The sequence below is a fragment of the Zea mays genome, chromosome 1 (assembly GCF_902167145.1).
Source record: "Zea mays cultivar B73 chromosome 1, Zm-B73-REFERENCE-NAM-5.0, whole genome shotgun sequence".
NCBI lineage: Eukaryota > Viridiplantae > Streptophyta > Magnoliopsida > Poales > Poaceae > Zea > Zea mays.
The window spans coordinates 212637313-212647939 of NC_050096.1; the positions used below are offsets into that span (position 1 = coordinate 212637313).

Genomic DNA, 10627 nt, shown 5'->3' on the forward strand with positions numbered 1-10627 from the left:
CGCGATGCAATCCCCCATGGATCCAGTCGGACTCGTCGCCGTCCCGGCGATTCCCCATGGATCCGGTCGGACCTCCGCTACCTGCAGAGCCTGCCCTCCAGCTGCAGAGACGCCGCCGTGGAGAGACTCGCAGTTGCCGAGTTCCAGCTCAACAAGTCGTTGCACCGCCTGCCATCGCCGGGAGCTTCGGGCACCAGATTACCAAAATCCTGTAGAGGGGAATGGCGCCCAGCAGCTACGAGATGGCAGCTTCCACCCTGCTGTGCGGCGAGGCCAGCAGCAGCATCCTGGACCTCGAAGCGGTGGCCCAGGAGGAGGAGGAGGTGCTGCTGGCGCGGAGCAGGACGCGCAGGGAGCCCAGCGTGGTCTTCCCCGTGCCGTCCGAGGACTGCGTCGCCGGTTTCGTGGAGGCGGAGGCGCGCACATGCCACGGGAGGACTACGCCGAGACGCTGCGCGGCGGGGGCACGGATCTCCGCGTCCAAACGGACGCCATCGACTGGATTTGGAAGGTGGGGCGCTCTCCTCGGTCAATGCAGTCTTCGCTGATCTCTCGAGTCTGTGTTCCCATCCCATCCATCCGGGCTATGAATCTGACAGTTTCGCCTCTCGACAGGTTCACGCGTACTACGGTTTCGGCCCTCTCACCGCCTGCTTGGCCGTCAACTACCTGGACCGCTTCCTCTCGCTCTACTAGCTTCCGGTAAGAATCATCAAAGCCTACGAAGTGATGGTGGAGTGGCACTGTTTACTTCTTGGTTCTTGGAACAAAGAAGGCGTTCAGAAATCAGAGCGTATGTTCCAGTGTTCTCAGTGCCGGTAATGACGCATGTCGCTCACCGTTTCGGGAAGGCAAGTCTTGGACGACGCAGCTGTTGTCCGTGGCGTGCTTGTCCCTGGCTGCCAAGATGGAGGAGACCTACGTTCCTCCGTCTCTGGACCTGCAGGTGAGAGAGAAATGCGTAGGGGACGCACACACCACACGTTCCAGTGGGCCGCCCATGAGACCTTGTTCCTGATCGCTGCTGTTGTTGGGTCCTGTCGGCCAGCAGGTCGGGGACACGCGGTACGTGTTCGAGGCGAAGACGGTGCAGAGGATGGAGCTACTGGTCCTCAGCACGCTCAGATGGAGGATGCGAGCGGTCACCCCCTTCTCATACATCGACTACTTCCTCCACCGGCTCAAAGACGGCGGTGCGCCGAGCAGACGCGTCGTCCTCCGATCCGCGGAGCTCATCCTGCGCGTCGCGAGAGGTGAAAATCCTCACCCGGTGCAGTTCTCTCTCTCTCATAGACAACCATTGGCACATTTCGATCGATTGACCCGACGTTGCTGTTACGGATGGACGCATGGCAGGAACGTGCTACTTGGGTTTCAGGCCCTCGGAGATCGCCGCGGCTGTCGACGCCGCCGTGGCCGGCGAGGAGCACGCCGTGGATATCGACAAGGCTTGCACCCACCACGTGCACGAGGTACGCCGTGTGTCTGTCCCGGTATCCCCGGCCACTTCTCGCGAGTTTTGTCGTCAGATTCAATGCGATGCAATGCAATACGTTAAGCGTTTACCGCATGGATCCAAATCCAAGTCGTAGGTTTGCAGTTGTACTTGTCTTGTGCAGCTACTAAGCTAGGCACACCTGCCCAAGTGCGTGAGCCGCATTTACAGCCATGGCGACTGATGCTTTATTTGTTGCTTTGCGTTGCATGCTGGCGGTTGCAGGAGAGGGTGTCACGATGCCTCGAAGCAATCCAGGCCACCGTGGCCCTGCTGGCGCTGGGCACCGTGCCTGCACAGCCGCTGAAAGCTGAAGGCCCGAGCAGCGGCCACAGCAGAGCATCTTCCTCCTCTGCCACTGTGCCGCGGAGCCCGACCGGGGTGCTGGACGCTGGCTGCCTCAGCTACAGGAGCGACGACGTGGATGGAAGGTCCGCGTCCTGCGCCCTGCGCCCCCTGCCATCGCCACGCTCTGCCCTGTCTGCCATCGCCAGAGCCTCCTCATCCGCATCAATGGAAGGTCCACGCGTCCGCAGCCCCTAAGCCACCTCCTTCTCCTCCTCTCCCCATTACCGCGCGTCCGCAGTCCCCAAATCGCGCACCCGCCGTCAATAAATAAGCCTCCTACTTCGCTCGCGGCTGGCCCATGAAGATGCCCAGCACGGCGGCCATCGCCCACCGCCCGTGGATCAGCTCCGCCTCCCGGTACCACTTGAGGAACGCCGGGTCCTTACCCAGCCCCAGCGGATCGAACCCGAAGTCGCCAGGGAGCCTGCAAAGTCACGGCGGCGGCGTCACGGTCAGCTTCGAGCTCCATTCCCCCCCTCCTCGTCTCTGCAAAGACTTACGATCCGTCGAGCCAGGGCGGGTTGATGAACTCGGCGTCGCTCTTGAAGGCGGGGATCCACAACTTCTTGGCGGCGGCCGCGGCGACGGCGAGGAGCGCGCGGCGCGGGCTTGGGCGCGGTGGCATTGGCGAGCGCGCGCCTGGCGCCGAGGAACGGGGTCTTGAGCACGGCAGCGGGCGCGGTGGCGGAGGTGGACGCGAGCGCCATGGCCGGGGGTGTGCTTAGCTTTTAGTGGTCAAGTCCGTTGGAGGGAGCAGGAGAAGGAGGACGTCGTCAGATTTTTTATTAATAGCGGTGCCGCGGCACGGGGCAGTCACAAGTTTGATCTGCCCGCGGGAAGGAAATCTCGGCGGCGGTTGGATGGATTGAGCGCCGGCCAATGAGGACAGCGACTCAAGGACAGCGCTGTCCCATCATTCGCGCCTTCCTTCTGTCCTCCTCCGAAACAAAAATCTTTGGGCAGAAGCTTAGAGATGGAGTCAACATCAGTTGATCACTTCTATCATTAGAAAACTGCAACAGGTATGTTTCAAGTATCGATTTTACTCAAATCGACCTACAACTAAAAGGTATGCTTTGCTCCTCTCCTCTTGCCGATATGTTGATGAAATGGTCTTTTGCTCTTTGATGTGCTTCATTTTGGCTCTGCGTGCTCTAAATTACTTTATTTGTATTTTGCAGAGGGCACATACTATTGTTGCTCTGCTTGAATGACTGAAAATCTTGCTTCAGGTAAACTTCCTGTTCTGACGAGTTTGTAGTAATCACCAACTTTATGATAAATGAGCATGGTCTTTGAGCAGAATTAAAATGTCTGAATCTTAGTTGACCATGATCCTTGAATAAAGTAGGGTTGTGTAAGATGTTGCAGTTTGTTACGTATGGCTAGGGTATAGAAGAAAACAAAAACACGATGCAAATATCAACCAAAAATATGCTTCATCTATGTTTAGCAAGACAGGAAATAATAGGTTACATTCAGTTTTTCAGTTGGTAATGTTCACAACAACAACATGATGTATTCAGTTTGTTCAGTCATTTTCTGTCCAGTTCTTATCCACTTGTAGTTACCTATTTGGTAATGTTATCCCATTCAACACAATTAGATTGTTAGTTTGCAGTACAGTGAATTTGTCATTATACACACACCCTTGCTGCACAATTGCGTTATATGAATGTGTTCTTTGAAACCGTTAATAGATCGAGGGTCTGTAGAGAACTGAATTGTAATCTGTAAAGGAAAGGTTAGTTGTTGCCTACGTGAAAAGCTATGCTTGTGGGAATTCATGTCAGGTTGTATGTGTAAAGGAAAGGTTAGTTGTTGTCGAATTTTTGACACTAATTTTTTTGTATGTACATGATGAATGAAGCAAAAAGTAAAATAGTATGATCTTGTCATTGAAAGATTAGTAGCACATTTGAATAAGCTCTCATGAAAATTTATTGCTGCATATAGCGTGGAGTGTATGTGTCCTGTTTGAGCTTCGCGAGCTTATAGAAGGCATATTTCTGTCCCTACGTTTTATTTTTCACCAATGGCAAAACTTGTGTAGCCGTTTGTCACTATTTACTTGTTTAATTTGTTTTTTTTCAGCGAACATGCATTTTGGAGAGACCAACTTGAATGTGTGAAGCATTCGATCACACAGTATTTTCATAATGGTATAGAATTCTGAATTCCTAAGCAACTTTGTAATTGCAGCTGTTCTAAGACCATTTTTGTAGTTGAATGGAAGCGATAACTAAATCAAGAATGTTCTATTTATATCGGTCTCAGGTAATTGTGAGCAGCAGTAGAGACTAAGCAGTTCTGTAATTGCATTTGTTCTAAGATCATTTTCTGTAGTTGCATGGAAGCAATAACTGAATCAAGAATGCTCTATTTATTTCGATCTCAGGTAATTCTGAATTCCTAAACAGTTCTGTAATTGCAGTTGTTCTTAGACCATTTTATGTAGTTGAATGGATGCGATATTTGAATCAAGAATGTTCTAAGACCATTTTTCTGTAATTGCAGCCATTTTGGAGGATGAACGAGCACCGGGAGAGAGTCCGGGAGGAGGCAGATACTGCTGGGACATGTCCAAGCCAGTGGAGATGCAGTGGAGATGGAGATCGACATTGGCATGGAGAAGCTGCGAAACCCACCGCAGCAGAACCCCACCCAGAGGAAGGTACGAGCAACACATTATTATCTTTACCACACATCCTTGCCCATTCAGTGTATTGGCTGTTGGACGTGTTTGCACTTGTAGGTTGGATTAGGATAAAAACAATAACTGGCTGGGAATTTGAACCACTGTCTGATTTGGATAGTAATTATTAGTGAGATGCCAAGGCACACTGTCGTTTTGTAACTGCATGCTATTAGGGGTCAAGTATAGTGCTTTTATATGGTTTGAGTTGCCAAGCTTAGTTAATGAACCATGAACAATAATATTCTATTACTTTTTAATTGCAGTTAGCCAGTTACTTATCAAAGTGGGATTCTTATTAGAGCTGTGGGACATTCTTGTAGAGAACAATTAGGACATTATGGTTCTATTTTATGCCTATTTTTTCTGCCATCCTTTTGCTTTTGTATTATGATTGTGTGGTAAAAGAAATATTCAACGGCTCCATATTGGAATGTTTCTATGGAATTTCACTGTAGGCAGACATTATGGAGGTCCATTCTCCATTGAACACTCTAGGGTGTCTTGAGGCAGTTACAAACTAGCTTGAACTGTACTGCTTCAAAAGCTAAACCTGAACTGAAGTCAGATGTCTTCCAAGTTCTCGGAGGCTTAAGTGCTTAACATTAGAGTGTTACACTTTTTATTGTACCGACTACCAACTTTTTATTGAACCACTATAAATCAGTCAAATCAATACTCGAAATGGTTCAATGCCTTAGAGTTGAAATGGAATTTTATCTCTTTTAGATGCAAAAATTGGAAAAATCTTACCATAGCCTTGTTTTTGTATTGATCTATCACAGGTCTTGCTGGTGCCACTTCAGATGTCCACTGTTATGACGTGTTATCAAATAAGTGGACCAGGTACAATGTTTCAGAAATTGCCTGACTTCTATGAATGTGTTGCTTAGACACTATGTTTTTCTGTTTTCTTTTCCTAAATTTGTTGGATCCTATGTTCATCTCTGGATATCATGTACCACTTATTGACCACAACATTAATATTGCCAGGCTTACTCCTCTTGGCGAACCTCCTTCACCAAGAGCTGCACATGTAGCAACTGTTGTTGGAACCATGGTGGCCATTCAGGTACCTAGCTTAGATGTGTCAATTTTGTTATCAGGTCAGTGCTGATGCAATAGCGAATATCACATATCCCTTCGCATTTTGTTTCTTTTAGGGTGTAATTGGTCCTATTGGCTTATCCGCTGAGGACCTTCATGTTCTTGATCTTACACAATAACGAGAAGAAGAAAAATGGAGAAGATGAAGATGAAGAATGGACTGGTGAGTGAGGATGAAAAAGAGTCCACGGGAAGAGTTACCAGTGTGAAGAGACCAAAGTATGCGACAAGATCTAAAAGCTCAGATAGTAGGGAAAACTCGAAGACTGGAAGTGACAGAAGTATCGACGAAGATGACGGCACTGAGGATGAGCAAGATGAGACTCTGGGAGGTTTTTTAGTTAACGACGAGGATGACGAGCCTGCGGAAGAGCTGAGCAATGAAGAGGAGGAGGAATTTGACTATGAGGAAGATGATGATTGATAACCACGTCAAAAAAGAACCTTCTCAGTGATGAACTAATACTGACAAGTGACAAGTAGTATGTTTATATTCCTTTGAACTTGTGTAAAAACAATGTGTGGTAACTGTGTTAGTGTTGTTAATTCTGAAAAATGACGTTTTTGTATATCTGCATTGCTTATCTCAGTAGTGAACTGAATTTTCACTAGTACAATGTGTGAACAGGTACCCTCGGACTAAAGTCGGCATTGCAGTAGACCGGAATAATACGAAGCTTGCTACAGAGCCGAAGGTGTTGAGCAGGAAAGCTTCGGTGTAACAGCAAAGAGTGGAACCGACTTAAAGATGAAAAGGCTATTCAGACCTCGATAGACTACTATAGAGTTATTATCAAATGTAAAGGGCATGAATGTAATTTTATAAGGGCTGTGTCCCGTGTCTATAAATAGGTGAACAGTATCCCCGTACTGTTCACGCTGACTTGGCATTTGCTTTTTGCGTCACGCTTGTACTGTCATTTCCTTCCGATTGAAGGTACACTTATAGCTCAATGATATTTTTGTTTATGTTCAGTAATAATAAATGATTGTTCATATTTTCTCTTACATTCTTTATATTTTATCCTTCGTCATTGTTTGATGAATTTATGAAGGTATGTCCTTCATAACCTTCGTCCACAAGTTATTATATCCTAGGGGAAATAATGCTTCGGAGGACGAAGGACGTTAACGATTAACATTTTCTATGTTGCCTTGTTCTTAACTCTTAGCACTTGAGAACAAGTCCCCAACATTGGCGCCCACCTCCGGTGAACTCACTTCCATTTCTTGAGCTTTTCAACATCTTCGGCAAGCATCACCTTCGTCATGCCGCCGAAGAAGGCTTCAGCACCAGGGGCTGGCACGTTGCAGCCGCTGGACCCCAATCAAGACGTCCTTTCTCTTAGAGAGGCACGAAGCCAGAAGAGGAAGGCTACCAGTCCAACACCTCCGGAGGATGATCTAGATCAGGAGATTCAAAATCTGGAAATCCTTCAGCAGCAGGTTCAACGCAAGAAAGAAAAGATGGCCAGGGTAGCTGAACTGCAGAGGCAGATAGACGAAGCCTCTGAAGAAGTTCGTCATCTTGCTCAGGACGAGCAACACCGAAGGCCTCAGCATCAAGATCTTCATCAGGAGGGTTTTCCCAACGAAGATGATTGGTATGACAATTTCCATCATGGGAATTTTGTTTTTGATGATGCTTCTCCTCTGTCCGCTGAGCTGCAGGCTACACCTTGGCCCCCGTCCTACAAGCCGCCTCAGCTCCCTGTATTCGATGGCCACTCAGACCCGAAGCAGTTTTTGATGAGCTACGAAGCAACAGTGTCTTCGTATGGTGGCAATGCTTCAGTCATGGCCAAATCTTTCGTTATGGCTGTCAGAAGTGTTGCTCAAACCTGGTATTCCTCCCTTCGACCAGGCACGATCACTTCATGGCAGAAGCTGAAGGATTTGTTGTTAACCAGCTTTCAAGGATTTCAGACGAAGCCGGTCACTGCTCAGGCTCTGTTCCAGTGCACTCAGGACCACGAAGAATACCTTCAGGCATATGTCCGAAGGTTCTTGCGTCTGAGGGCACAGGCACCAACGGTGCCCAATGAAATTGTCATCGAGGCCATGATCAAGGGGCTTCGGCCAGGTCCGTCAGCTCAGTACTTCGCCAGGAAGCCTCCTCAAACTTTGGAGAAGCTTCTCCAGAAAATGGATGAATACATTCGGGCCGACAATGATTTTCGCCAAAGAAGGGAGGAGGCTTTCAGGTTTTCTGAAATGACCAGGGGCTTCGGAGGGAGGTTTTACCCGAGGCATGTGAGATCAATTCACAATTCTGCACAAAATGATGACAGAGGAAGCCAACAGCAAAGGCCACAATACTCCTCACAGGCTTCTAGACAACAGCAAAGCTCCTTCCGGCCACCAGCTCCAAGAGGCAGAGGCGCCAGGGGCTTCGGAGGAAGATTTGGTGATCAACCGAGAAGAATCTTTTGCTTATTCTGCGGTGAGAACAAAGGCCATACTACCAGGATGTGCCATGTTACTATACAGAAGCAAAAGGAAATAGCTGAAGCAGCAGCACAACAAGCCCAGCCGAAGCAGGTCATGCATACAGCTTCGTATCATTCGCCCTACATCCCAGAATATGTGGGCAACCATCCTGCAGTCTCTGCTGCTTCGGCGAGTCAGCCTCAAGCTTCCTGGCAACAGCCTCCGCCTCCACCTCCGTTGCAACAAGGCCAGCAGCCAGAAGGGAGCCAATATGCTCCGCACCAAAGGGACTTCAGAGAACAGTCCGAAGCTCGCACGGTCAACAGCACAGTGCCAGAATCAAAGCACATCTATTGACAAATATCCTACCTTAATAGCAATCTTTTTTCATTCAGTTTTATTTTCTGTAATAAAGGACATTGTTTAGGTTTCATGTAATTAGTTTCGTTGATTCCTACAAGAAAAATATGTTTTCTTCACAGGCTTGTGATAATAAAAAGGACCTTCGGACTGTCGAAAATTCTTCGAAGCAACAAAAAGTCGTTCTACGGAACGCAGAGTAAGTTTGACGAAGTCACAAAAAGTCGTTCCGAAGGGAGCGCAGTGTAAGTTTTCTGCTCCAAAGTCGTTCCAAAAGGAATGCAGAGCATACAGCGAAAAGTCAACGCTGATACCGCCTAAGTAAAAGGCGAAGAAGCTCCAAAGACGTTCCTAAGGGAATGCAGAGCTTATACCGCCTAAGTAAAAGGCGAAGAAGCTCCAAAGACGTTCCTAAGGGAATGCAGAGCTTACAGCGAAAAGTCAACGCTGATTCCGCTGAAGTAAAAGGCGAAGAAGCTCCTAAGGGAGGCTTATAGCGAAAAGACAATGCTGATTCACAAAAAGATTGTGTTTTATCGCGCAAATATGCGTGTATCTTCGGAATATCACCTTACATAGCATAACATCATCACATCATCCTTGCATAACATAAGCACCATACATCATAATGCATGTGGCATAAGAAAGAGATATGACATTAATCTTCGGGAAAACGCTTTGAAAAAGGGGCAAATCATGCCAAGTCACAAGGAGAAACAATATTGATTTCTGAAGTATAGCCTTGAAGATTGTTTCTACGAAGCTTCAGCACTTTTCCAGGATACTTCGGATATTGTTGTGATAAATGGTAATTCTTCTTCACGAAGCATGAAAAGAAGGGAAGGTGTTTTTTCGCCAAAGACTCAAAAACGGTATGTATGTAAAGTTTCATGCATCGTAAAGAATTGAATAACAAAAATAGATATATTACATTCAGGGTTACAAAATGTTACACTATATTACATTTCAGAAGTTTTTTACAAAAATGCTTAATCCTCTCTCAAAACGACTTCTGCAGCCTCATTCAGGAGCCGATTCACGACTTTATCCATAATATCTTCGGCCATCTTTTTAATTTCGTCGTCCCCCTTCGGCTGGGGGTCCGAAGGCGCTTTAGTCGGATCTGAAGCAGGACACGGCTACATTGCTATTACAAATCGCAAGCAGATCTTAAAGCCTAAAGATTACAACACGATAAAAACCATTATTTAGTACCTAGTTGATCTTCGGCTTCTGTGCTCTTGTCAGCAGCCTCAGCTACTGCTCTAGCATCGTGAATGCCCTTCTCACTTCTTCGAATAATTTCTCCGGCCATTTCTCGGCCACCATTATCCCAGATATCGGTAAAAAACTTTCCACCAATTATGCTAGCTTCGGCCGTAGGATCTCTTGTATCTTCAAAGGACAAGGCAGCTTCGGACTGTGCTAGAATTTTTACATGTTCGCAGCCCTTCTTCTCTAAGATGGTGGCAATCCCTCTGGCGCCAGAGAAGGCACATATATCTCCTCGACTATTTAAAATTTCTTCGAAGGCTTCAGCTTCGTGGTCAATCCATTCAATGACACCTTCGGGATTGCCTCTCGAAAAGTTTTCCTCACTTGAGAATGCGCCGACCTTGGCGAAGCTAGCCTTTAATTTTTTAACACAATCTATAGATTTGTTGTAGCATCTCTTTTTGGAAGAACGAAGCTCTTCAACAGTCACTTCTAGGTGATCTGCCCATTGATCGCTGAGTTCACGCTTTGTTTCTTGAAGTATACGTTCTTCTTTGGCTCTGGCCAGTTGTTTCCGAAGGTCTTCAATTTCGCGTTTCTGAGCTTCAGCTTGACTTTTAAAAGCAGCTTCGTCCTCCTTTATTTTATCTATCAATGAGTATAATATTTTGTCTTTTTCGAGACCTTCGCTTCTCAGTTCAATTACTTCGGAACGAAGGTTGCTCAGGGCTATAGTACATCCTTCGTCCTCAGCATCTTTCTGTGCCCTGAGGGCATTGCTGAGTATCAGGCCCTGCAAACAGGAATATGTCTGTGTCAATAGTTTTAAACAAACGAAAAATTTTTTGAACTCAACAAAAAACACGAGAATTCCATTTGTCGCACCTTTAAACTGTTGTAAGCTAGGCTGTCAGCCAGATCGTTCTTTGACAGCACCGAAAGTCCGTCTTCTAAAGTTGGGAATCCGAAGCTTCTGC

At 47.0% G+C, this 10627-nt stretch overlaps 2 pseudogenes across 1 annotated transcript; one reads left to right on the forward strand and one right to left on the reverse strand.

Moving 5' to 3' along the window:
* Positions 1-221: 221 nt before the first annotated feature.
* On the forward strand, positions 222-8285 carry LOC103643233 (cyclin-D4-1-like; annotated as a pseudogene).
* LOC100282021 (uncharacterized) lies at positions 2135-2594 on the reverse strand (annotated as a pseudogene). The gene is made up of 2 exons (NR_159691.1): positions 2344-2594; positions 2135-2267 (listed from the first exon to the last, which is right to left on the reverse strand). The product of NR_159691.1 is annotated as an uncharacterized protein (transcript).
* Positions 8286-10627: the final 2342 nt, after the last annotated feature.